Genomic DNA, 27,268 nt, shown 5'->3' with positions numbered 1-27,268 from the left:
GGTGAAAAAAAAGCAACGAAAAGAAAAAAAACTTACTGAACCAACTCCTGAATTTTGCCAGTGGCTCGAGCATTCTGGACAGTTAACCTCTGGATAAACCAAAGTTTCCTGTAGATGTAATATCTCCAAATTTGCAGACGACACAAAGTTGGGTGTGCGTGTGTGCTGTGAGGAGGATGCCGAGAAACTACAGGATGATTTGGACAGGTTGGGTGATTGGACAGAAGCATGGCAGATGCAATTTAACGTGGATAAATGTGAGGTTATCCACTTTGGTGTCAAAAACAGGAAGGCAGATTATTATCTGAATGGCAATAGATTGGGAGAAGGGGAAGTGCAACGAGACCTGGATGTCCTTGTGCACCAGTCGTTGAAGTTAAGCATGCAGGTGCAGCAGGCGGTTAAGAAGGCAAATGGTATGTTGGCCTTCATAGCGAGAGGGTTTGAGTACACGAATAAGGATGTCTTGCTACAGTTGTACAGGGCCTTGGTGAGACCACATCTTGAGTATTGTGTGCAGTTTTGCTCGCCTTATCTGAGGAAGGATATTCTTGCCATGGAGGGAGTTCAGCGAAGATTCACCAGGCTGATACCTGGGATGGCAGGAATGACGTATGAGGAGAGATTGGGTCAATTGGGCTTGTACTCGCTGGAGTTCAGAAGAATGAGAGGGGATCTCATTGAAACATAAAATTCTGACAGGACTGGACAGACTAGATGTAGGGAGGATTTTCCCGATGGTCGGGGAATCCAGAACCAGGGGTCACAGTCTAAGGATAAGGGGTAGGCCTTTTAGGACAGAAATGAGGAGGAATTTCTTCACCCAGAGAGTGGTGAACCTGTGGAATTCTCTACCACAGAAGGCAGTAGAGGCCAATTCATTAAATATATTCAAGAAGGAGTTGGATATATAATTCTTAAGGCTAAAGGGATCAAGGGGTATGGGGAGAAAGCAGGGACCGGGTACTGAACTTGGATGATCAGCCATGATCGCATTGAATGGCGGAGCAGGCTAGAGGGGCCGAATAGCCTACTCCTGCTCCTATCTTCTATGTTTCTATGTTACTATGTTAGACAGGACATACCCAGGGATGGTGATGGAGCAGTTTGGGACATTGCTGAAAGGTAAGATTCTGTGAGTATGACTATGTCAGGCTGTTGCTTGACTAGTCTGTGGGACGGCTCTCCCAATTTTGGTATGTCCCCAGATATTGGTGAGGAGGACTTTGCAGGGTCAACTGGGCTGGGTGTGCCATTGTTGTGTCCGTAGCAACACGACAATGGAATGTATATTCATTGAGAATTTTGGAATATTTCTTTAAATGTCTACCGTCATACCTTTTAATCTAATCTCCTAATCTACCTTTGCCAACTCGTCCCTCATACCTATGTAATTGGCTTTATTTAAGTTTAAGACTCTTGTTTGGGATTTTAGTATTTTACTCTCAAACTCAATCTGAAATGTTTTCATATTATGATCACTCTTTAGCAGAGGATCCTTTAGTATGAGATTACTAATTAACCCTATCTCATTACACAATAAAAGAAATAAAATAGCCTGTTCCCAGGTTAGTTCCATGATGTATTGTTCAAGGAAACTATCTCGTCCTCCAGACTAGCTTTGCCAATTAGATTTGTCCAGTCTATATGAAGATTAAAGTCCCCCACGATTATTGCATTACCTTTTTTACAAATTCTCTGTTCTTTTTCAAATAGTGTCATGGGGTCTTGTACACATTCCTGAGAATGCAGAGAGAGCCTCGGTTTAACATCTACCTAAAAAGTCAGGCAGGGCCTCAGTTTAACATCTACCTAAGCAGACCGGGAACCAGTTCAAAACTTTTGTCGTAAAAATCAACGTGAAGCACTAATTGTCTCACACGGAAGGGAACCTACACCACCAACTGGCCTAGTACACAGGTAACTCCAGTCCCACACTGCGTAGCAGACTCTCAATTCCCTTCTGAGAATGAATTTTTAACAACATTGTCTGGAGTACAAAAAGAAATATCACAATGGTACAGCAAGGGTTAATCTTCAGTATTTGGATTAAGGCAAGTTATTGCAATTGTGTAGAGAGAGCTTTACTCTGTATCTAACCCGTGCCATAGCTGCCCTGGGAGTGTTTGATGAGACAGTGTAGAGGGAGCTTTACTCTGTATCTAAGCTGTGCTGTACCTGCCCTGGGAGTGTTTAATGAGAAAGTGTACAGGAAGCTTTACTCTGTATCTAACCTGTGCTGTACCTGCCCTGGGGGTGTATGATGGGACTGTGTAGAGGGAGCTTTACTCTGTGTCTAACCAGTGCTGTACCTGCACTGAGATTGTTTGATAGGACACTGTAGAGGGAACTTTACTCTGCATCTAACCCGTGCTCTACCTGCACTGGGAGAGTTTGATGGGACAGTGTAGAGGGAGATTTACTCTGTATCTAAACCATGCAGTACCTGCTCTGGGAGTGTTTCATGGGACACTGTAGAGGTAGCTTTACAATGTATCTAACCCATGCTACACCTGCCCTGGGAGTGTTTGATGGGACAGTGTAGAGGAAGCTTCGCCCTGTACCTAACTCGTGCTGTACCTCCTCTTGGAGTGTTTGATGGGTCACTGTAAAGGGAGCTTTACTCTGTATCTAACCCATGCTGTACTTGCCCTGGGAGTGTTTGATGGGACAGCGTGGAGGGAACTTTACTCTGTATCTAACCCGTGCTGTATCTGCCCTGGGAGTGTTCGATGGAACAGTTTAGAAGAAGCTTTACTCTGTATATAAACATTGCTGTACCTGCCCTGGGTGTGTTTGATGGGACAGTGTAGAGTGAGCTTTACTCTCTATCTAAACCGTGCTGTACCTGCCCTGGGAGTGTTTGATGGGACAGTGTAGAGGGACATTTACTCTGTATCTAACCCGTGCTGTACCTGCTCTGGGAGTGCTTGATGGGACAGTGTAGAGGGAGCTTTACTTTGTATCTAACCCGTGCTGCACCTGCCCTGGGAGTGTTTGATTGGTCACTGTAGAGGGAGCTTTACTCTATATCAAACACATGCTCGTACCTGCCCTGGGAGTGTTTGATGGGACAGTGTAGTGGGAGCTGTACTCGGTATCTAAACCATGCTGTACCTGGCCTGGGAGTGGTTGATGGGACAGCATAGAGGGACCTTTACTCTGTATGTAAGGAGAGGAGCAGATGGGAGTGGTGAGAAGGGATGGAGGGGTGGAGGTGAGGTGGGGAGAGAAAGAGAGGGATGGGGAGGAGAGGAGGGGAGCGGAGGAGAGGGGAGGGGGAGGAGTGGAGGGGAAGAGAGGATATGGGAGTGGAGCGAAGGGGTGGAGGGGTGGAGGGGAGGTGGGGAGAGGAGGAGAGGGACGGGGAGGGGAGGAGAGGAGGAGTGGAGGGGAGAAGAGGGGAGGGGAGGAGAGGAGAGGTAGAGGAGGGGGGAGGGGAAGTGGGGAGGAGAGGAGGGGCTAAGAGGATAGGAGGGGAGGGGAGGAGAGGAGGGGAGAGGAGGGAAGGGGAGGGGAGGAGAGCAGGTGAGGGGAGAGGAGAGGAGGGGAGGGAAGGAGAGCAGGTGAGGGGAGAGGAGAGGAGAGGAGGGGAGGGGAGAAGAGCAGGTGAGGGGAGAGGAGAGGCGGGGAGGGGAGGGGAGGATTGGGGAGGGGAAGGAGAGGGGAGGAGAGGAGGGAGAGGAGAGGAGGGCATGAGAGGGAAGGTGGGTAGGGGAGAGGAGCGGAGGAGCGGAGGGGCGAGGAGACGAAAGAAGGGTAGGGGAGAGGAGTGGGGAGGGGAGGAGAGGAGGGAGAGGAGAGGAGAGGAGGGGGGAGGAGGGGAGAGGAGGGGAGGGGAGGGGAGAGGAGGGGAGGGGAGGAGATGAGAGGAGGGGAGGGGAGAAGAGGAGGGGAGAGGAGGGGAGGGGAGAGGAGGGGAGGGGAGGAGATGAGAGGAGGGGAGGGGAGAAGAGGGGAGGAGGGGAGGGGAGAAGAGGAGAAGAGGTGGAGGGGAGCCGAGGAGACGAGAGGAGGGGAGCGGGGAGGGGGGGAGGGGAGGGTAGGGGAGGGTAGGGGAGGAAAGGGAAGGGGGGAGAGGGGATGAGAGGAAAGGAGGGGAGTGAAGGAAGGGAGAAGAGGAGAGGGGAGGGGAGGAGTGGAGGGGTAGAGAGGAGAGGGTAGGGGAGGAGAGGGGAGGTGAGAAGAGGAGGGGAGTGAAGGAGGGGAGCAGAGGAGAGAAGGGGTGGAGGGGAGGTGGGGAGAGGAGGGGAGGGGCAGGAGGGGAGGCTGAGGAGTGGGGAGGGAGAGGAAATGGGAGGAAAGGAGAGCAGTTGAGGGTAGGGGGAGGGGAGGAGTGGGGAGAGGAGGTGAGGGGAGGAGTGGAGAGAGGAAAGGAGGAGAGGGGAGGAGTGGGGAGGGGGAGGAGAGGGGAGTAAAGGAGGGAGAGGCGGGGAGGGGAGGAGAGGGGAGGTGGGTAGGGGAGAGGAGGGGAGGGGTGGTGGGGAGGGGAAAGGAAGGGAGGAGTGGAAGAGTGGCGGTGAGAGGAGAGGAGGGGAGGGGCGAGGAGAGGAGGGGAGGAGAGGAGGGGAGGGGGTGGAGAGGAGGGGAGAGGAGGGGAGTGAAGGAGAGGAGTGATGGGAGTGGAGAGGGGGAGGGGAGAGGAGAGATGGGAAGGGGAGAGGAGGGGAGGGGAGAGGAGAGTAGTGGAGTTGACGGGAGGGGAGGAGAGGGGAGGAGAGGAGGGATGGTGAGAAGAGGAGAGGAGGGGAGTGGAGGGGTGTTGAGGAGAGGAGAGGAGGGGAGGGGAGTAGAGGGGATGGGGCGTTACAATTGGCTTCAGTATGTCTGGCCTACGGGTGGGAATCGGCCAGGTTTCGTTCTCTGAACGATCCAGTGATTCTCTGCTGGAATGTGTCGTCACTGGATGAGGAGAGGATCAGGCTCGGCTGTCATTGCCCCTCGCGGTCAAATGACCTGTTGTCACTTGCCATAAGGACCAAGCGCTGGAAGGCCACTGGCTCTGTAACCCAGCAAAAGCCAACATGGAGAGGAGGGGAAAGGAGCATGGGTAGTGAAGAGAAGGGGCGGTGAGGAGAGGATGGGAGGGGAGGAGAGGGGAGGAGGGGAGGGGAGGAGAGGAGGGGAGAGGAGGAGAGGAGGAGAGGGGAGGGGAGGAGAGGAGAGGAGGGGAGGGGAGGGAACGGGAGGAGACGAGAGGAGGGGAGGGGAGAAAAGGAGAGGAGGGGATGTAGGGGGTTTTGCGCAGGCATGTTCGGGTCAGCTAGCTTTGCCTCTGACTACCTTCCTTGAGCGGTTCGAATCGCTCGCCCCCTGGGTTCTGGACACTGGACTTAGATACAGGCAGCGATACAGAGAAGACTCGAGTAGACAGGTGGTTGGATGCAAACAAAACCAAGATTTTATTGAAGAGGAAAACTTGATACAATCTTATGGAAAATTATTAGTGTACACTTCTACAGGCAAAAATTACAAGAGAGTCATAATAATACTATTCTTATACAGGGAATGGGGAACACACGGCAAAGCGAGGGAAAACAATTATCTTAACAATCCCCTTATCCTTATCCCACCCCCTATACCTAACTAGGTTAATCTATGAGGGGTCAGAATTCATGCTCACCAATCAAAAAAAAAAGGTTTGTTAGACTCAAAACAGCGGTTGGGTTCGGGGTTCGCTCTTGGTGCTCTCTGGAGCCTGCCGTCGTCATGTGGGCTCCGGGTGCTGCAAGGGCGTTGTCCAGAATCGAGTACCCCAAAGTTACAGTCTCTGCTTGGGTACTTTACCTTGCAGGGATGATTCTTCGCCGACAGCTTGAGTTTGCATGAAGATACTCGCAGGTCGGCTGAGGCTGAAGGCCTGATGATTCGAAGCCTACCCTCAGTTGGCCTTCCCCGGGTGGTCTTCCCTCCTCCTCCCTTCGTTGTGTCCTGCTTCGCCTGGCCTGAATTGCCCGTGTTCGCCCGACCCGGTGTCGGGGCGAGTCCAGATGGAGTTGGAGAGGGCACGGGCAAAGGCCAGGGGGTAAGCGCGGGACAGGGGAAGAGCGGCAGCCACGAGGGCGAGGGGCCGAAGAACCGGGGAGCGGCAATACCGACAGCAGCCGAGCAGGAGTTCCTTCTTCTTCTTCTTCCGATTGCTACCTGGGGGCCTTCAGTTATACCTTCGTCGAAAACCCTTATCTGCCCGCCAAATCAGGTTAGTTCTTTGTTTTAATTTTGGCGGGCTAGTTAAAATAATGGTAGCAATCTATACTGACGGTTTTTTTAGATGGCCGGTAATTGCATCTACTGACCCGATAATTGACTCGTGTTGTCCTGAAAGTCCTTGATGGGCTTGTCCAGCCTCGATGGATGTGTTTAATCTGTTTCCTATTATGTATGCAGACTGTTTGATGGCTTTAACTGTAGGCCTCATTGAATTTAGATCTGCCTTTAATTCGGCCTAATACATAATTCACAGTTTGTCTGGGTCCCAAACAGAAAGTTCTTTTCACAGGAAGCCTGCAGCCTTAGTTTCAATTTACCTTAAACTGCCTGGGCTGCAGAATCCATTTTGGGAGACCCGTAGGCTTTCTGCCACGAGGCACGGACACCATCTTGGGTACCATTTTTAATTTCAAAAGAAATGTCCATGCAGGGTCCCTTTTATCGATAATAACCTTCGGGGAAATGCACAAACTTTGCAAATCTTACATTCCTCCCTGTGATACTAAAACTTGCTTGAAGTATAATACTTTTCAAGGTGAGCAAAATTTTTCTGACCCTCCATAGTCAGCCTTCCCCTGTAATTATCTGTCTAATATACCCACGACACATGCACTTCCCATTCCGCGAAAATGTAGTGTACATCAGCATACAAAGAGTAAAATTACAGGCTTTACACACACATCCAAGCATGGAGGGGTCATACACCCCTGCACCACTTGGTACACATATCTTTATTAAACCGCGTCGCAAAAGAAAACAACAAAAGAAAAAAACCTTTAATTGAAAATAACAAACCCAAAGAAACAACAATTCTTTAGTTGAAAATACAGGGAAAAAGACTTAAACCGGCGTATCTTCCTCCACCTTTACATAATGTTCTTTCCAAAAGCTCTGGTTTCGGAATTCTGACCACCAGCCTTTTCCCTTACACTGGATGCAAACTAAATACAGCACTATTCCTAACTGGCAAACCACTAGAATGTGAGAAGCCAGTCTGATCCACGAAGGAACCTCTATATTATTGAAAAGGTTCCACCAGGGTGGAGTCACAATATCCAATATCTTAGTCCCTATCTCTACTGTTTTCTGCTCGAGAGTGTAGAAATGTTTCTGTGAAATTATGACGGCTTTTAGAATTTTGGTCAAATATTCAGGGAGAGGGGGAATTTCGTAGCCAAAGTGCGCTACGTACTTCTGCAAGTTCGTAAAATTCTCCTTCACAGTGAGGTGAACAGTGGAGGGTTCAGGGGTGGGGACGATTCGCTCCTGGGCCACTCGAACTTCTGCCTTGGGTTTAAAACAGAAACTGCTGTCACTAACCGGGCACCAGCTGTGCTGTCCGTGCTGGTAGTGGGACGTGCCGGTGGTGACACAGTATGTCCCACCCCCTATATATGCTACCTGCGGGGGAACATGGCCTTGTGCCATTGCCTCCATGGTGCAATTTATAGGCTTCGCGCCAGCAGCTCTGAACCCACACTGCGGTCTTGAGAAGGCATTCAAGTGCTGGGGGCACAGGATTATGTGTGCTCCCTGGCTCCGGCACCCTGAAAGGTCAGTGCCTGTCATAGTGTGCTCCCACTTAATGACGCAAGGCGGGACCGCTGTGAACCGAATGTGTACACCCCCCTGAATGACTCCAATGTTCTCTACCCTGTATACCGGGGCGGGTCGGGCTGTCCTACCCATGACCGGCATCCTAACTACTACTCCCATGATTGTGTGGTTGAACCGCCCACAATCCACGGGGACTGGATAGGCTTCGGAGGCTAGCCGGAGTTGGCACGGGCTCAATGTGTTCTCAAAAGGGTGGAGGGCTGCAAGGTGCTTGTTGCTAATCCAGTAGGGGACCAAGCCTTGTTTTAAATCCTCCAGGTTACTGCGGCCCTCACCCAGTAACCATGCCCCGTATAACACGCACACCTCATTCTGCGCAGCTTGGTCAGAAGCATTTCTGTCCTCCCTTCTGAGAGCATTTACCGTCTTTGCGTGCTTTTCCAACTCGGCTATGATCGCCTTTAAATTGACCGTCATGGCCTGGTCCTCATGCAAATCCGAGCCCACTAACTTGTTCTCATCCAGTAATATCCCTTTTAACTGTGTTTTTAAACCGTTTATCTGGGTCTGCAGCTCTATGTCATCCAAGCTGTTGATGACAGAGGACCCAGTGTTAAATGCAGTAAAAACATCATTCCATACTCCTCTTCTTTGTCTCCCTGGGTTATCCAAAAATTCCCAGCGTGTGGTATAGAGTTCGGTCTTGTCCATGTGGGCAAAATCGAACTCGTAAAATTTCTTGAACATGTCCTTTAATAGGGCCTGGTATAACTGCTCTGTTTCTTTGGGGCACCACTCCGGTAAATGTACCTCCATGAGATTTAAAATCACGGAGGCTACCATGTAGTGTACCCCCTGGTACAGCATCTGATCGGTGGGGACTAATACCAATCCATTCCCTGGTCCCTTGGTGGTGGTGGGGCAATCTTCCCTGGATAACCTCGCCGCCTGCGCCATGGGCGGGGGCTTACGGGGGCGGGTTACCAGCTCAGTGGCATTGACTGGGATCTGGGTGTATGGGACCACACACACCTTCAGGCTGGTATTCCACCTTATCCCCTCCCCGGCGTCGTGCCACTGCTGGTGGAACATAATGGATATGCCTGCGGGGCAGACCATCTCTGACCCCTACATACAGATGTAAATCCCTTGGTCTGGTTCCCACCACTTGTCCCAACATACACTCAGTCCACCATGAGTCCCGGTAATTGTCCGATGGGTGTTATTACCCAAGCACTCCCATTCGACTTCAGGGTTCCTCATGTCCTTGCTCAACTTTCGGAGCCACCACCATTGGTCCAGTGGAATGTGTCCTTTGCATGTTAAACATATACGCTTTCCAACGGTGACGCTGACCCTCCTGGAAACAACTCGCACCCGGGGGCACAGGAGGGAGGCTTCCCCGTACGTGAATCCGGTTTGGCTGGAGTACTGAGACGAATTGGACCCCAACCATCGTTCGCCGCTCCCAGCGATCGCCAGGGGCGCCTTGTCTCCCGAACACCCATAGATGTGGGAGTCTGAGACGTCTCCCCTCCTCTCCTTGCTCATCCCGATTAGGGCGAATAGGACCACGATCCAGTCCATCCCGAACATCTTTCTGCAAAAAGATGTAAAAAAAACATGCAGCCAGGTCCCCAAGAGATTCTCTGGCTTGGTGAGGCATGGTTGGGTCCCGCGACCTCGACCCAAATATATACACTCTCGGCAGATTTCTTATTTAAACTACCTATCACCTTATTTAACCTAAGCTAAACACCCAAACTTAAGCTAAATAATTGCACCTACTTAAAACTTAAACTTAACTATATACATCCGCCGCCCGTCTCCGGGCAGCCAGGCTAATCCCTGGTTGGACTGCAGCCCGCCGCTACCCCCGGCGTGACCGCACCGTCCTTCATGGTTGGTCCCTCGCAGCCCGAGGCTGCCAGCTGAGGACCTCTGTCCTTGGACCTCTCCCTGGCTCGAGGGGCAGCCCTTGGGAACTGGAGGGCTGGTGACCATGGCTTTCTCGGCTGGGGTGTCCGCAGGGACTTTCTGGGGACTTTGGAGGGTGGGGCTTTCTCGGCCGCTGGGCCTTTTACCCGAACCATTGCTCCCCCAGGCTTGACCCCTCCCTAACCTGGGCTGAGGGTCGGTAACTTTTCGCAGCCTGCTGCTGCGAGCTGAGAGTCTCCGCCCCCAGGTCCCATGGCTGGGTCCGGGGCGGGGTTTTTGACCTCAGGCCCCTCCCTCTCTACACTTGGGTTAGGGGCAGGGTTTTCGCCCTCAAGTCCCTCCCTCTCATCTGGATCCCAGAAGAGTGGGGGCGTGTCCCAATCGATGGGCTGGATGGCCCCTCCCTTCAAGCAAGCCACAGCGCCTGCCTGTGTGGTCTGTGAACTCGCTCGTGCTGCAGGCTGAGGATCTTTATCCTCAGACCTTAACCCAACTGGCTGTTGCCCCCTTTCAGGCTGAAACAGTTTGCACTGCTTGATGTGAAACCATTTTGTACACCGGGGCATCTTCACGGTGTAAACCATGGGGCTGGCTTTGTCTACAATACTGTAGGGCCCCATGTACAATGGCTCCAAACTACCCACTCGGGAGTAGTTTCTTACCATGACCTGATCTCCTATCTCCCACTCGTGGTGCTTCCTTGGCTCGAGCAGCAATCGGTTGCTCCAATGCTGCCTTCCCATGTTCCCGGCCGCCTGCTCATGGACCTGCTTCAGGTGCTCAAAAAGGTTTCGGGCAAACTTGTCCCAATTTACCTCCCTGAGCTGACCCTCCATGAGCACCGGGGCTAGTACATGGGTGGGGGTCCGCATAACTCTGCCAGTCATCAGATCGTACGGGGAATACCCAGTGCTTTTAGACTGGCTGGCTCGGATCCCCATCAAAACCAACGGTAGGACTTCGGCCCATTTACGGGGCGAGTCCACCGTTTCCTTTCTTAATCTTTCCTTAAGGGTCCGGTTCATACGCTCTATGATCCCCCATGACTGGGGGTTGTGGGCTACGTGCCATTTCCCCTCGATGCCCAGCAGCATCAGGGTGTTCTGCATCACCTGTCCGGTGAAGTGACTCCCTTGGTCGGACTCCACGAATTGTGGCAGTCCCCACCTCGAGAACACTTCCCGGACCAGGATCCTGGCAGTACCCACAGCTGTGGCAGTTCTGCGGGTAAAAGCCTCCACCCACTTGGTAAACACGTCCACTAGGACTAGGCAGTGCTTATAGCCTCCCTGGGCGGTGGGCAGGGGCCCGATGTAGTCGACTTGTATTGACTGCCACGGTCCCTCTACCCTCCTGACGTGTCGCATGGGGACCTTCCTTCTGCGGGGGTCAGGGTTGTTAGCAGCGCACACGAGACAGCCTGCACAGAACTCGTGGACATCGTCACTTAGTCCCGGCTATTATGTCCATGTATAATTGAGACACGGACTGCAGGAGTTGATTATAACAAGTCTTTACTGAATGGAGACAACCTGGAAACTGAAACTACAGAAGCCTGCTAGGGCCTTTTTGTACAGGGGTGGTCACTGCCGGTACTGCAGTCTGAGACCAGTTATTCCCTTAAAGGTACATACACAACAATTCCTCCCCTTTTAGATAAACAGTACATAACATTCATTTAACAACTAAATAATAACTAATTACAATTACAATTACGGTTGCTAGATACATTGGTTGAAGTTAAGCAATTATAAGTTCAGTCTTTGAGGAGGCTTCCTGATTCTGTCTGGATAACGCCTCTTTGGGATATCAGGTTCTTCTGGCAAGGTTGAGTCGGGATCAATGTCGTTGTTTGGTTCGTCTGCTTCCAATATCACCGATTCTGCGGTAGATGCAATTGGTACTTCGGTTTCATCGCCAGCTGTATCAGATCGTGGTGTGGAGTTGACGTTTTCCAGTGACTCTAGAATCTGGTCAGCATGGCGTCTTACAATGCTCTCTCCAACGTCCACGGTATACATTAGAGGTCCTTGCCGTGTACAGATCGTTCCTGGCTGCCATTTCTCTGTGCGGTAGTCCCGGGCCAAAACTGGTTGACCTATCTTAAAACTCCTGGTCGGCCTTTCATTCATATTCTGAAACTGCCTGTTCTCCACATCTCTTCTGACGTTTGGCTTAACCAAATCCAAGCGGCATCGTAGTCTTCGATTGAAGAACATCATGGCTGGAGTTTGGTTGGTAACCGCATGTGTCGCATTCCGGTAGGCAAACAAGAAGTTATCCACCTTGTGTTGAAGGGGTATATCTTCATTACACATTGCCTTGATAGCCTTCTTGTATGTTTGAACAAACCTCTCGGCCAATCCATTAGTGGCTGGATGATATGGGGCGGATGTGTAATGCTTAACACCATTGTTCTTTAAGAACCTCCGGAACTCTTCAGACACAAACTGTGGTCCATTGTCAGAGCAAATCTGTTCAGGCAGCCCATTCCTGGCGAATATGGTTCGTAAGACTGTGATAGTTTTTTCTGTGGTGGTTGAGGACATTTTTATTACCTCTGGCCACTTTGAATGTGCATCCACCGCAATTAAAAACATCGAGTCCATAAAGGGACCAGCAAAATCAATGTGCACCCTTTGCCATGGAGATGAGGGCCACTCCCATGGATGTAGAGGGGCTTGTGGTGGGGCGTTTTGGACCTTCTGGCATCCAGTACAGCTCTTGGTCATCTCTTCAATTTCTCTATCGATTCCCGGCCACCACACAAACGCTCTGGCTAAATTCTTCATTTTTACCCCTCCCAGATGACCCTCATGAAGCTCATTGAGCACTCTATCCTTCAATTTGGGTGGAATTACTACTCTGGATCCACACATCAAGGTTCCTCTGCACACTGACAGCTGTTCTCTTCTCGGCGAGAATGCTGGCAGCAGTGGTTCGCCATGTGCTGGCCATCCCTTCACCATTAAATCATAGACCCAGGAGAGTGTCGGGTCATTTCGTGTTTCCTTTTCTATGTTTGCATTCGTTACAGGGAGACATTCGACTATGGTCGAGTGGAATAACTCCACTGGATCCACTGCCAGTTCCTCTTCCACCGTCGGCAACGGTAGGCGCGACAATCCATCAGCATTCCCATGCTGTTTAGTTCCATTGTACTCGATGTCATATTGGTGTGCCCCTAGGAACAGGGACCACCTCTGTAGCCGTTGTGCCGTCATTATCGGTACGCCCTTCTGAGGGTTGAAAATGGAGACAAGAGGTTGATGATCAGTTAGTAGAGTAAATTTCTGACCGTGCAGGTAGTGATTGAACTTCTTCACCCCCCACACCAGGCTGAGGGCCTCTCTGTCAATCTGGGCGTAGTTATGCTCAGCTGAAGTTAATGAGCGTGACGCAAAAGCTATCGGCCTCTCTGAACCATCAAGGAATTTATGTGACAGTACCGCCCCAATGCCGTAGGGAGACGCATCACACGCCAGTCTTATTGGTAGTGATGGGTTGTAGTGAGCCAATACTTCTCTTGAAGTGATTAGGTCCTTACTCTTCTGAAAGGCCCGCTTACATTCATCGTTCCATTTCCATGCTACTCCCGTTCATAGTAGGGCGTTCAGTGGATGCAGAATTGTGGACAAATTCGGCAAAAACTTACGGTAGTAATTCACCAATCCGAGGAATGACCTCAGTTGCGACACATTTTCAGGCGCTGGAGCCTTAACTACCGCTTTAATTTTGTCAGGGGACTTATGCAACCCCTCTTCATCAATCACGTGGCCACAATACGATATCTGTTTCTTAAAAAACTTGCACTTGGGGCGATTGGCTCGTAGCCCATGTTCACGTAGTCTAGTGAGCACCTGCTCTAGGTTGGGAAGGTGTTCATTGTCATCTTCACCTGTCACTAGGATGTCGTCCAAGTAACACTGAGTCCCCGGAATCCCTTGCAGGACTTGTTCCATCGCTCTTTGCCATATCGCCGGAGCTGATGCTACTCCGAATACCAGTCGATTATATTGGTAAAGACCTTTGTGAGTGTTTATCGTGAGATACTTCCGAGAGGATTCTTCAACCTCCATCTGCAAATATGCTTGTGCTAGGTCAATTTTTGTAAAACGCTTCCCTCCAGATAGTGAGGCGAAGATATCTTCTATCCTTGGAAGAGGATATTGTACTGTGTGAAGGACTGGGTTCACCGTCACCTTGAAGTCCCCACGGATGCGAACCTTCCTTGGCTCCTCAGACTTATTGTTTAACGTTTTCTTCATGACAGGAACGATGGGTGTCGCCCACTCGCTCCAGTCTACCTTAGATAACACGCCTGCATTCTCCAGATTCTCCAGCTGTGCCTCGACGGCTGGGCGAATTGCATATGGTACCGGTCTTGCTTTGAAAAACTTGGGAATTGCATTCTCTTCTATTTTTATCAAGGCGGTTACGCCTTTAAGAGTGCCCAGTTCTTGTTGAAATACCTCTTTGGCGTCAGCTAAGATTGTTGACAATCGGCCAGGAGTGACGTCGTCATCCTTTTTACCAGCCACCATCAGTGCCTGAATGGAGTGCCAGTCTAAACTTATCTTTCTGATCCATTCACGTCCCAATAACGGTGGTCCACCATCTTGCAGAATGTAGAGATACAATTTCTGTATTTTCTTGCCGTTGTATTCGACAGGCACCCTTATTTTTCCTCTGGGATATACTTTTTGCCCCGTATACGTCCTCAAGACAATGGATGTCTCTCTCAAGGGTATGTGTGAGAATAGCCACTCATAGTCTCGTCGATTCATGACGGTTAGAGCTGATCCTGTATCCAATTCCATTTTGACTTGGGACCCTGCTATCGTGAGGGTGACCCAAATGGTTCGGTGATCCTCTTTTGCGATTACGTTGTGAAGTTTGAGACAGCTTAGTCTCTTGTTCCCTGATTCACTATCGCTCATCTGGTCTTCGGAACTACTGTCCGTCATCTTTTGTACTTTCCTGTACGGTTCCTTAGTAGCCTTTTTGTTGTCGTTGGTCTTCTTCCCAGACCTGCAAACTCGTGCAATGTGTCCCATCTTTCCGCATTGCCTGCATATTTTGTCCTTGGACCAGCAGTCCTTCTGGCCATGGTTTGTTCTGCCGCAGCGATAACATTTTGCAAATCCCCGTGTCATTTCGTGGGTGCCGTATTCCTGTGGCTTTTGTTGTATTTCCGCAGCTCCCCTTGCTGCTGCTTCGTACGATACTGCCACGCTGAAAGCCTTATCTAGCGTCAGCTCTTTCTCTGAGAGTAACCTCTTCTGGGTTCCTTCACTCAGGAGTCCACAGACAAATTTGTCCCGTAAGGTATCTGCCAGTCCTGCTCCGAACTGGCAGTGCTTTGATAGCTTGCGTAGTTCCGCAAGGTAATCAGCATTGCTCTCATTTTTATGCTGATTTCTCCTGTGGAATTTAAATCTTTCTGCTATCAGCAGCGGTGTAGGATTTAGGTGTTCCTGTAGGATAGCAACTATTTCGTTAAAACTCTTCGCCTTCGGTTTGGCTGGAGTAATCAGGTCCCGCAGTAGGCCGTACGTTCTTGCGCCCATTAAATTTAGCAATACCGATGCCTTTTTCTCATCGGCTATTCCGTTTGCCTCGCAATATACCTCGACTCTTTCCACATACATGGTCCAGTCTTCTATTGCATTATCGAAGGCAGTGATATCGCCAGTCTTTGGCATCTTGAAAATCTAAGATGGCGCCTCCCGCGCTTTGCCTTCTTCCCCGCCGAGTTAAGATGGTGCCTCCCGCGCTTTCCCGCCGCTGCCGCTGCTGCCAACGCTGTTGCTGGCGATTATATTTATTTTACTATCCTGTAATGGCGACGCCCTATGGTCTTCGCGCCTCCCTGATCGCTGCTGCCAACGCCACTCTCCGCGGTATTTTTATTTTTCTATCGCGCTTCAATATTTGCTCCGTTAATTGAAGAACCATTCCCGTCGTGGAGCAGACCCTCTGGGACACTTCCCTCCCTCTTCTTAGGTCCGAACGCTGCCCGGCTTCGAAGCACCGGCCGCGCCCTGTGTGCTCCACCCTCTCTCTCTCTCTTTGCTTCCCGACTCGCTGCCCGGCCCCGTTGCAGAGTCACCCGATCGAGCTCTAGCTTGCCGCAGCCCAGGAAGGATCAGTGCACTACCTGCCACCAGCCCGATTAGCTGGGAAACCACAGACTGGAGAACAAGCCTGGCTCTCGACAGTCTCTCCTGCACTTTTCAATTCGATGATTTGGAGGGCGGTTGCCCACGGTCGACGCCCGTTTCTCGAGTTTCTTTGGATTTTTTTTTTTCTTTCTTCTGGCTTCAACCTTCAACAACGTCGTCTGAGGTGCTGCCGAGTTGCAGGTAAGTTTGTTTCTTACTCATCGTCAGTATTATGTCCGTGTATAATTGAGACACGGACTGCAGGAGTTGATTATAACAAGTCTTTACTGAATGGAGACAACCTGGAAACTGAAACTACAGAAGCCTGCTAGGGCCTTTTATACAGGGGTGGTCACTGCCGGTACTGCAGTCTGAGACCAGTTATTCCCTTAAAGGTACATACACAACACCGGCCACCATCCCGCCTGTTCCACCCGTTGCCAGGTAGTTTCAGGCCCGGGGTGTCCCGCTCCTGGACCCCCATGGGCCAGTTGAAGGAATTCCCTCCGGTGCTGCTGCGGTACAACCCACTGCCCCCCGCCCCCCCGGAACAGCATACCCTCTTTGATGGAGAGAGTCGCTGTGCCGTACGGACCTTCTATCTCCTTTTCCTCAGTTATGGCACTGAAGACTGTTTTGAGGGCGGGGTCTTGGGCTTGGACTGTCTTGAGGTCCGGGGCTAACGCTACTCCTACATTCCCTTGGGTCCCGTCCCTACCTCTGACCGCCGCCATGGGTCTGGATCCAAATGGGCCCCAGAAAATGCCTGTGCGGGCACCCTCCTTGGCGAGCAAGTCAGCCTGCTGGTTGCCCTGACCGCGAGGTTCTGTGGAGGAATGGGCCTTTACCTTGTGGATAAAAACCTCTCCTTCCTCCCCCACGGCTGCCAGGATTCTTTCCAGCAGGGGCTTTACTGTGAGGGGTCTCCCGTCAGCAGAGGTATATCCGCGGCGGGACCAGATGGCCAGGTACTCCGTACACGAATTGCACGTAAACATACTGTCCAAGTAAATCGTGTAGAGGGTGGGGAAGATCTCGGGGTGTGTAACAACGTACACCACCGCGGACAGTTCAGCCTGCTGGGCGCTCCTGGTGCTGGGGAGCCTGATCGACAGGGCAATGTTTGCCACTGGGTCGTAAACTCCACACCCCGTGAGACGCTGGCCAGCAGATACCATGCTAGAACCGTCTACATAGATCTCGCGGCCTGTGGTATGTATCCCGGCCTGTAAAAGGAGCAAGGTCCAGCGGGCAATGCGGGCACTGCTCACTGTCCCATCCTTGATCCACCCGTCCAGAAGCATCTGGGTGGGTGTGTGATGGGTGAGGAGGGTGATGGGAGAGGTGCCTGTGAAGATCAAAGATCTTTTCACAGCCCAATGTGTGGCCAAAAGATGCCGTTCACAATTGGAATAGCCCCTTTCCACATCTGTGAGTATTCTGGAGGAGGAGACCACCGGCCGCAGCCGGCCGTGCCGCTCTTGGAGCAGCACAGCACTCAGGCTGTCCCCGCTGGCTGCTACCTCCAGGAAAAACTCTTTCCCCCCATCTATGGCTCCTAAAGCTGGCGCGGTCTGCAAGTCTTCCTTGAGCCTGACAAATGCTGCCTGGCAACCCTCATCCCACAACCACTCCACTCTCTTGTGTAGGAGTCGGAGCAGGGGGGCTGCGGTGGCTGCATAGTCCTCAATAAAGTCTCTACAGTACCCGTTGAGCCCTAGGAAAGACCTCACACCCGTTACTGTGTTGGGGACCGGTAGTTCTTGCACCGCCTCCCTCCTAGCCTTATCTATGGCCCTTTCTCCAGCGCGCACGGTCAGACAGGGGAATTTCACCTCCTGCTGGCCGATCTGTGCCTTCTTGGGATTCACTTTGAAACCCTTCTGTTCTAACAGCTCCAGCAGTTCGGCCAATAGTGGGCCATGCTCCTCTTTCGAATCAGTGAATAGGAGCAGGTCATCACATATTGTACCAACTGTCCGGGCTGACTAAAATCCCCCAAACTGTCTGCCATACACTGATGGAAGATGCTGGGGCTATTATGAAAGCCCTGTGGCAAGCAGTTCCACGTGTACTGTTGCCATTTAAACGTAAAGGCAAACTTGTACTGATCCTCCCTCCTTACAGGGATGGACCAAAACCCATTGGAAATATCCAGCACCGTGAAAGTGGTCGCGGATGCTGGAATACTCCCGATCAGGTCGGCAACTGCTGCCACTTTGGGTGCACAGGCTGGGATGTTACTATTGAGCACCCAATAATCCATCGTGGCCCTGCAGGAATTGTCCGGCTTTCTGACCGGCCACAACGGAGAGTTCACATGGGTGGCTATCGGCCTCAGAACTCCCTGCCGCACTAACGAGGACATGGCTGCTTCTATGTCCGGCTCTGCTTCCCTGGGGAAGTTATACTGTTTCTGTGGTCAGGCCATGGGGTCCCCGTCTACTCTGACCTCAAACACTGTGACCCTCCCGCAGTCGTGTTTGTGAGTGGCAAATGTGGCCAGGTGGGCCTGTACAAATACCTGGAACTCTGGTGGGGGTTGCTGACCATGAGCCCGAGGTTATAATCCTCTTTGGGCTTCATGGTGCAGAGGGTCCCCTTCCCTTCCTTACCCGGGATGACTACGATCTCACCGTTCTTTACCTTTCCTGCCCCCCAGAGGCAGTGATTCCTTAAATCCTCCAGGATCCCGTGACCTACAATAAAATCGGCCCCCAGGACCCCTCTTCCACCCTCCACTTCCCAATTCATCAGGACGCACGTCCACGTGGAGCGGAGCGGTCCTATCCGAATGGCGAGCGGGATGGAAACCGAGCCAGTCTGTTCCTTACCCGTGAACCCCGATAGACTGTATGGGACCCCACTAGAGAGAGGTGAGGTGGTGGGGTTAGCTGAGTAGATCACGGTGTGTGATGTTCCCGTGTCCAACAGATAGGTCCCCGCTACCTTTTCCACCTCCATCTCCATCATGGGTCTTCTCCACTCATCATATCGGAGCGAGCAGATACACAGGCTGCGCCGGCTCTAGTCACTGTTGTGGGTGGGATGGGGCTGATGGCATGAGAACACCGGTGGTGGCTGCTACTCTCCCCTGGCCAGTCAGTAAGGACCTCATGGCGTCCAAAAGCGACTCAACCTCTGCAGAAGGGGCCCCTACTCCTGCCTTTTGGGCCGGGGTTGTGGGATGCTTTCCCTTGTTATCCTTCCAAGGGTTCTTACACTCCTTCCGCCAGTGACCATCCTTCCCACACCCGTAACAATTGGTCTTTGTGTTGGGGGGGGTTACTCCCTTCCTGGTGCCACTCTTTCCTACCCGGTCTGGGTTTCACCTCATGCAGCTTACCCTTGGGCGGGTGTGCATCGGCTCCCCTACCATTTTTATAGGCCATAGTGAGCTGTCTAATTACCGTGGTCTCTGTGGTCTGGGGAACTTTGGGGTCGAACCAGGCTTCTGCCTTGGCCCGGATCTGTGGCAAGCTGTTCGCCACTAGACAACGGAGCCAATGCGTCAGAGGATCCCCATTCAAGAATCCCCAGTCCCGCGTCCCCGGGCAGGCTTTCCGGTATACCGGCCACAACTGGTCCGCAAAAGCCTGCGGGGTCTCCCCTGAGAGCTGTACCGTCTTCTCCACGCGGGAGAAAGGAATTCCCTCATCCATCCCCATGGCCTCCAGAACCGCGTCTCTAAGCTCCTCGTACCCACTCTGTCCCCTCTTACACTCTTCAGAGAGGGATTGGAGGAGATTACTCTCCAGGGAGAATAGCAGCATCTTGGCCTTTTCAGCGTCATCGCAATCGTTGACGCTGGCGGCCTGCTCTATTTCCCTGAAGTGGATCGAGGGGTCTCCCTTGGCGGAGAGCTTCGGGACATGGTTGACCATAACCCTAAGCTGTTGGATGTTAAAGGGTAATACGAACTGGTTTTGGAGGGGTCCCTCATCTTCGTCATTGGCGGGTGGGCCGAACCTCCGATGCCGTGCTGGGCACATTGGCTCCGGTTCCGACTTTTCGGGTGGGGGTTGCTCTACCTCCGCCTCCACCTCTGGCTCCACTCTGGGCTCCGCCCCCCCTTGCTGCCAAACCTCACTGAAACTTGGCGCTATGGGTGGTGGTCGTGAGGTCTCCTCTCTTTCAATCGGGTCGTCCCTAGACACTACCGGTGACACTGGAACTGTTCTCCCCTCGTTCCCCATAAAATCTGCCTGACCTGCCTTTGGGCTTATGAGGCATACCATGCCTTTTGCCTTCCGGAGGGCCCGGCTCAGATTTTCTATTTTCTCTTGGCAGGGGCCGTGGTCTGCCTCTTCAAACCCCTGTTCATTAGCTAGCTGGTAAGCGACTTTTACCTCCTGTACTTTCTCTTCCTGTTCCCTAACCTGCCTTGCCATGCGGGCATTTTTCTCCTGCAACCTTGACTCATTTACCTTGGCCTCGGTGACTTGACACCGTAGGTATTCCAACTGGGCCTTGTGTTTCCTTACTAGATGTACTCTTTCTTGGTTCAAAGCCTGCAGAGCTACTACCAACTTTTCCCCCGCGAGAGCCTTATCCTGGATCTCCAGGGCTGACTCCCTTAACTCGATTGCCTGTGCGGCAACGAGCCCGTCCAGAAGCTGGATCTGCTTTTAAAAGCACATCAGCCAAACTGCTTTCTCTAAGGACTTCTTGTGTTCCTTTCCCTCTGTCCACTTGGCTGCTGCATCTACCGGACGCCCAGCCTTTAACAGAGTGGTGATCCACTTCTTAGTGATATTCACCTAGCTAAAAACATAATCAGAAATCCTTTCCTCCATCATGGTTCGCTCATCCGAACCACTGTCTACTGTATCGCCACCTTGTTGCCGGTGTCCTGCCGTGGTCGCCATTTCTGTAGGGAGTTTTGCGCAGGTGTGTTCGGGTCAGTCAGCTTTGCCTCTGACTACCTTCCTTGAGCGGTTCGAATCGCTCGCCCCCTGGGTTCTGGACACCGGGCTTAGATACAGGCAGCGATAGAGAGAAGACTCGAGTAGACAGGTGGTTGGATGCAAACAAAACCAAGATTTTATTGAAGAGGAAAACTTGATACAATCTTATGGAAAATTATTAGTGTACACTTCTGCAGGCAAAAATTACAAGAGAGTCATAATAATACTATTCTTATACAGGGAATGGGGAACACACGGCACATCGAGGGAAAAAAACAATCTTAACAATCCCCTTATCCTTATCCCACCCCCTATGCCTAACTAGGTTAATCTATGAGGGGTCAGAATTCATGCTCACCAATCAAAAAAAAGGTTTGTTAGACTCAAAACAGCGGTTGGGTTCGGGGTTCGCTCTTGGTGCTCTCTGGAGCCTGCCGTCGTCACGTGGGCTCCAGGTGCTGCAAGGGCGTTGTCCAGGTTCGAGTACCCCAAAGTTACAGTCTCTGCTTGGGTACTTTACCTTGCAGGGATGATTCTTCGCCGACAGCTTGAGTTTGCATGAAGATACTCGCAGGTCGGCTGAGGCTGAAGGCCCGATGATTTGAAGCCTACCCTCAGTTGGCCTTCCCCGGGTGGTCTTCCCTCCTCCTTCCCTCATCGTGTCCCGCTTCGCCTGGCCTGAATTGCCTGTGTTCGCCCGACCCGTTGTCGGGGCGAGTCCAGATGGAGTTGGAGAGGGCACGGGCAAAGGCCAGGGGGTAAGTGCGGGACGGGGGAAGAGCGGCAGCCACAAGGGCGAGGGGCCGAAGAACCGGGGAGCGGCAATACCGACAGCAGCAGAGCAGCCGAGCAGGCGTTCCTTCTTCTTCTCCTTCCGATTGCTACCTGGGGCCTTCAGTTATACCTTCGTCGAAAACCCTTATCTGCCCACCAAATCAGGTTAGTTCTTTGTTTTAATTTTGGCGAGCTAGTTAAAATAATGGTAGCAATCTATACTGACGTTTTTTTTAGATGGCTGATAATTGCATCTACCGGCCTAATAATTGACTCGTATTGTCCTGAAAGTCCTTGATGGGCTTGCCTAGTCTCGATGGATGTGTTTAATCTGTTTCCTATTATGTATGCAGACTGTTTGATGGCTTTAACTGTAGGCCTCATTGAATTTAGATCTGCCTCTAATCCGGCCTAATATATAATTCACAGTTTGTCTGGGTCCCAAACACAAAGTTCTTTTCACAGGAAACCTGCAGCCTTAGTTTCGATTTACCTCAAACTGCCTGGGCTGCAGAATCCATTTTGGGAGACCCGTAGGCTTTCTGCCACGAGGCACGGACGCCATCTTGGGTACCCTTTTTAATTTCAAAAGAAATGTCCACACAGGGTCCCTTTTATCGATAATAACCTTCAGGGAAATGCACAAATTTTGCAAATCTTACAGGGAGGGGAGGAGAGGAGAGGAGAGGAGGACAGGAGAGGAGTGGAGGGGAGGAGTTGGGAGGGGGAGGAGAGGAGAGGAGGGGCGGGGAGAGGAGGAGAGGAGGAGCGGAGGAGCGGAGGGGAGAGGAGGTCCCTGCTGAGTGAGCTGGTATTAGGGGCTTCAGTGTGTCTGGCCTACGGGTGGGAATCGGTCAGGGTTCCGTTTCTGAACAGTCCAGTGACTCCCTGCTGGCAAGCGTTGACACTGGATGAGAAGAGGATCAGGCTCAGCTGTCGTGGCCCCTCGTGGTCAACTGACCTGTTGGCACTAGCCATAAGGACCAAGCGTGGAAGGCCACCGGCTCTCTAACCCAGCAAAAGCCAACATAGCGAGGAGGGGAAAGGAGCGGAGGGGAGAGAAGAGAAGGGGAGGGGAGGGGAGGAGAGGTGGGGAGGAGAGGAGAGGAGAGGAGAGGAGGGGAGGAGAGGAGGGGAGGGGAGAAGAAGAGAGGGGGGGAGCAGAGGAGGGGAGGGGAGGGGAGGGGAGGAGAGGAGAGGAGAGGAGGAGAGAAGAGCAGAGATGGGGAGGAGAGGAGATGAGAGGAGGGGAGGGGAGAAGAGGAGAGGAGGGGAGTAGAGGAGAAGAGGGGAGGGGAGGGGAGGAGAGGAGAGGAGGGGAGGGGAGGAGGAAGAGAGGAGGTGGGAGGGTGTTGAGCGGAGGAGCGGAGGGGAGTGGAGGGTAGGGCAGGAGAGTGGAGGTGGGGAGGGGAAAGCAGGGGAGAGGAGGAGAGGAGGAATGGAGGGGAGAGGAGGGATGGAGAGGAGAGGAGGGGAGGGGAGGAGAGGGGAGGGGGAGGAGTGGAGGGGAAGAGAGGATATGGGAGGGGGAGAGGGGATGAGAGGAGAGGAGCAGAAGGGAGTGGAGAGAAGGGGTGGAGGGGTGGGGAGAGGAGGAGAGGGACAGGGAGGGGTGGAGAGGAGGAGTGGAGGGGAGAGGAGGGGAGGTGAGGAGAGGAGAGGAGGGGAGGTGAGGAGGAGAGGAGGGTCTAACAGGATAGGGGAGGGGATGAGAGGAGGGGAGAGGAGGAAAGGGGAGGTGAGGAGAGCAGGTGAGGGGAGAGGAGAGGAGGGGAGGGGAGGGGAAAGCAGGTGAGGGGAGAGGAGAGGATGGGAGGGGAGGAGTGGGGAGGAGAGGAGGGAGAGGAGAGGAGGGGCGGGGCGGGGAGAGGATGAAAGGAGGAGTGGAGGGTAGAGTGGAGGAGAGGAGGGCAGGGGAGAGAGTGGGGAGGGGGAGGAAAGGAGGGAGAGATGGGGATGGGAGGGGAGGGGAGGGGAGAGATGGGGAGGGGAGGGGAGAGGAGGGGAGGGGAGAGGAGGGGAGGGGAGGGGAGAAGGGGGGAGGAGACAAGAGGAGGGGAGGGAAGAAGAGGAGAGGAGGGGAGAGGAGAGGAGGGGAGTGGAGAGGAGGAGAGGGGAGGGGAGCAGAGGAGACGAGAGGAGGGCGGGAAGAGGAGGAGAGGAGGGGAGGGGAGGGGAGGAAAGGGAAGGGGGAGGGGGATGAGAGGGGAGGAGGGGAGTGAAGGAGGGGAGAAGAGGAGCGGGGAGGGGAGGAGTGGAGGGGTAGAGAGGAGAGGGTAGGGGGAGGAGAGGGGATGTGAGAAGAAGAGGAGAGTGAAGGAGGGGAGAAGAGGAGAGAAGGGGTGGAGGGGTGATGGGTAGGTGGGGAGAGGAGGGAGGGGCGGGGAGAGGAGGCTGAGGAGTGGGGAGGGAGAGGAAAGGGGAGGAGAGGAGAGCTGTTGAGGGGAGAGGAGAGGCGGGGAGGTGAGGGGAGGAGTGGGGAGAGGAGAGGAGGGGAGTGGAGGAGTGGGGAGGGGGAGGAGTGGAGTAGAGGAGGGGAGGGGAGGAGAGGGGAGGTGGGTAGGGGAAAGCAGGCGAGGGGAAGTGGAGAGGGGAAAGGAGGGGAGGAGTGGAAGAGTGGAGGTGAGAGGAGAGGAAGGGACGGGCAGGGAGAGGTGGGGAGGGGAGAGGAGGGGAGGGGAGAGGATTGGAGTTGAGGGGAGGACAGGGGAGTGAAGGAGAGGAGTGATTGGAGTGGAGAGGGGGGTGGGGAGGAGAGGAGAGATGGGAAGGGGAGAGGAGGGGTGGAGGGGTGGAGTGGAGGTGGGTCGAGGAGTGGAGGGGCAGGGAGGGGAGGAGAGGAGAAGTGGAGGGGAGGAGACGAGGGGCGAGGGGGGGAGGGGAGATGGGGAGGAGAGGTGGGGCTGAGGATAGGAGGGGAGGGGAGGAGAGGAGGGGAGAGGAGGGAAGGGGAGGGGTGGAGAGCAGGTGAGGGGAGAGGAGAGGAGGGGAGGGGAGGAGAGCAGGTGAGGGGAGAGGAAATGAGGGGAGGGGAGGGGAGGGGAGAAGAGCAGGTGAGAGGAAAGGGGAGGGGAGGATTGGGGAGGGGTAGGAGAGGGGAGGAGAGGAGGGAGAGGAGAGGAGGGGAGGAGAGGGAAGGTGGGGAGGGGAGAGGAGGAGTGGAGCAGCGGATGGGAGAGGAGAGGAGAGGAGGGGCGTGGAGAGGAGGAAAGGAGGAGCGGAGGGTAGAGTGGAGGAGAGGAGGGGAGGAGAGGAGTGGGGAGGGAGAGAAGAGGAGGGGAGGGGAGAGGAGTGGAGGGGGGAGGGGGTGCAAGGTGGAGATGAGAGGAGGGGAGTGGAGAAGAGGAGGGGGTGAGGGGAGAGGAGGGGAGGGGAGAGGAGTGGAGGGGAGGAGATGAGAGGAGGGGAGGGAAGAAGAGGAGAGGAGGGGAGGTGAGAAGAGGAGAGGAGGAGATGGGAGGGGAGCAGGGGAGACGAGAGGAGGGGAGGGGAGAGGAGGAAAGGGAAGGGGAGAGGGGATTAGAGGAGAGGAGGGGAGTGAAGGAGGGGAGAACAGGAGAGGGGAGGGGAGGAGAGGAGGGGAGAGGAGGGAAGGGGAGGGGTGGAGAGCAGGTGAGGGGAGAGGAGAGGAGGGGAGGGGAGGAGAGCAGGTGAGGGGAGAGGAAATGAGGGGAGGGGAGGGGAGAAGAGCAGGTGAGAGGAAAGGGGAGGGGAGGATTGGGGAGGGGTAGGAGAGGGGAGGAGAGGAGGGAGAGGAGAGGAGGGGAGGAGAGGGAAGGTGGGGAGGGGAGAGGAGGAGTGGAGCAGCGGATGGGAGAGGAGAGGAGAGGAGGGGCGTGGAGAGGAGGAAAGGAGGAGCGGAGGGTAGAGTGGAGGAGAGGAGGGGAGGAGAGGAGTGGGGAGGGAGAGAAGAGGAGGGGAGGGGAGAGGAGTGGAGGGGGGAGGGGGTGCAAGGTGGAGATGAGAGGAGGGGAGTGGAGAAGAGGAGGGGGTGAGGGGAGAGGAGGGGAGGGGAGAGGAGTGGAGGGGAGGAGATGAGAGGAGGGGAGGGAAGAAGAGGAGAGGAGGGGAGGCGAGAAGAAGAGAGGAGGAGATGGGAGGGGAGCAGGGGAGACGAGAGGAGGGGAGGGGAGAGGAGGAAAGGGAAGGGGAGAGGGGATTAGAGGAGAGGAGGGGAGTGAAGGAGGGGAGAACAGGAGAGGGGAGGGGAGGAGTGGAGGGGTAGAGAGGAGAGGGAAGGGGGAGGATGAGGGGATGTGAGAAGAGGAGGGGAGTGAAGGAGGGGAGAAGAGGAGAGAAGGGGTGGAGAGGTGGAGGGGAGTTGGGGAGAGGAGGGGAAGGGCAGGGAGGGGAGGCTGAGGAGCGGGGAGGGAGAGGAAAGGGGAGGAGAGGAGATCAGTTGAGGGGAGAGGAGAGGCATGGAGGGGAGGGGTGGGGAGGAGTGGGGAGAGGAGGGGGGGAGGAGTGGGGAGAGGAGAGGGGAGGAGTGGGAGGAGAGGGGAGTAGAGGAGGGAGAGGAGGGGAGGGGAGGTGGGGAGGGGAAAGGAGGGGAGGAGTGGAAGAGTAGAGGTGAGAGGAGAGGAGGGGAGGGGTGGGGAGAGGATGGGAGGAGAGGAGGGGAGGGGAGAGGAGGGGAGAGGAGGGGAGGGGAGAGGATTGGAGTTGAGGGGCGGAGAGGTGAGGAGAGGGGAGGAGAGGAGGGGAGAGGAGGGGAGAGGAGGGGAGTGAAGGAGAGGAGTGATGGGAGTGGAGAGCAGGGAGGCGAGGAGAGGAGAGATGGGAAGGGGAGGGGAGAGGAGAGAAGAGGTGGAGGGGAGGAGAGGGGAGGAGAGGAGGGATGGGGAGAAGAGGAGAGGAGGGGAGTGGAGGGGTGTTGAGGAGAGGAGAGGAGTGGAGGGGAGGAGAGGGGATGGGGCATTACAATTGGCTTCAGTATGTCTGGCCTACGGGTGGGAATCAGCCAGGTTTCCTTCTCTGAACGATCCAGTGATTCTCTGCTGGAATGTGTCGACACTGGATGAGGAGAGGATCAGGCTCGGCTGTTGTGGCCCCTCGCGGTCAACTGACCTGTTGGCACTTGCCATAAGGGCCAAGCGCTGGAAGGCCACTGGCTCTGTAACTCAGCAAAAGCCAACATAGAAAATAGGAGCTGGAGTAGGCCATTCGACCCCTCGAGCCTGCTCCGCCATTCAATGAGATCATGGCTGATCATCCAAATTCAGTACCCTGTTCCTGCCTTCTCTCCATATCGCTTGATCCCTTTAGCCTTAAGAAATAAAGCCAACTCCTTCTTGAATATATTTAATGATATGGCCTCTACTGCCTTCTTTGGCAGAGAATTCCATAGGTTCACCACTCTCTGGGTGAAGAAATTCCTCCTCATTTCTGCCCTAAATGGCTTACTCCTTATCCTTAGACTGTGACCCCTGGTTCTGGGCTCCCCGACCATCAGGAACATCCTTCCTGCATCTAGTCTGTCTAGTCCTGTTAGAATTTTACAAGTTTCGATGAGATCCCCTCTCATTCTTCTAAACTCCAGTGAGTACAAGCCCAGTCGACCCAATCTCTTCTCATACGTCATTCCTGCCATCCCAGGTATCAGCCTGGTGAATCTTCGCTACACTCCTTCCATGGCAAGAACGTCCTTCCTCAGATAAGGCGACCAAAACTGCACACAATACTCAAGATGTGGCCTCACCAAGGTCCTGTACAACTGCA

The sequence above is a fragment of the Somniosus microcephalus genome, chromosome 10 (genome assembly GCF_052327205.1).
Source record: "Somniosus microcephalus isolate GS21.2 chromosome 10, FLI_Smic_1.0, whole genome shotgun sequence".
Classification (NCBI taxonomy): domain Eukaryota; kingdom Metazoa; phylum Chordata; class Chondrichthyes; order Squaliformes; family Somniosidae; genus Somniosus; species Somniosus microcephalus.
Note: the sequence above shows the minus strand (reverse complement) of the source record.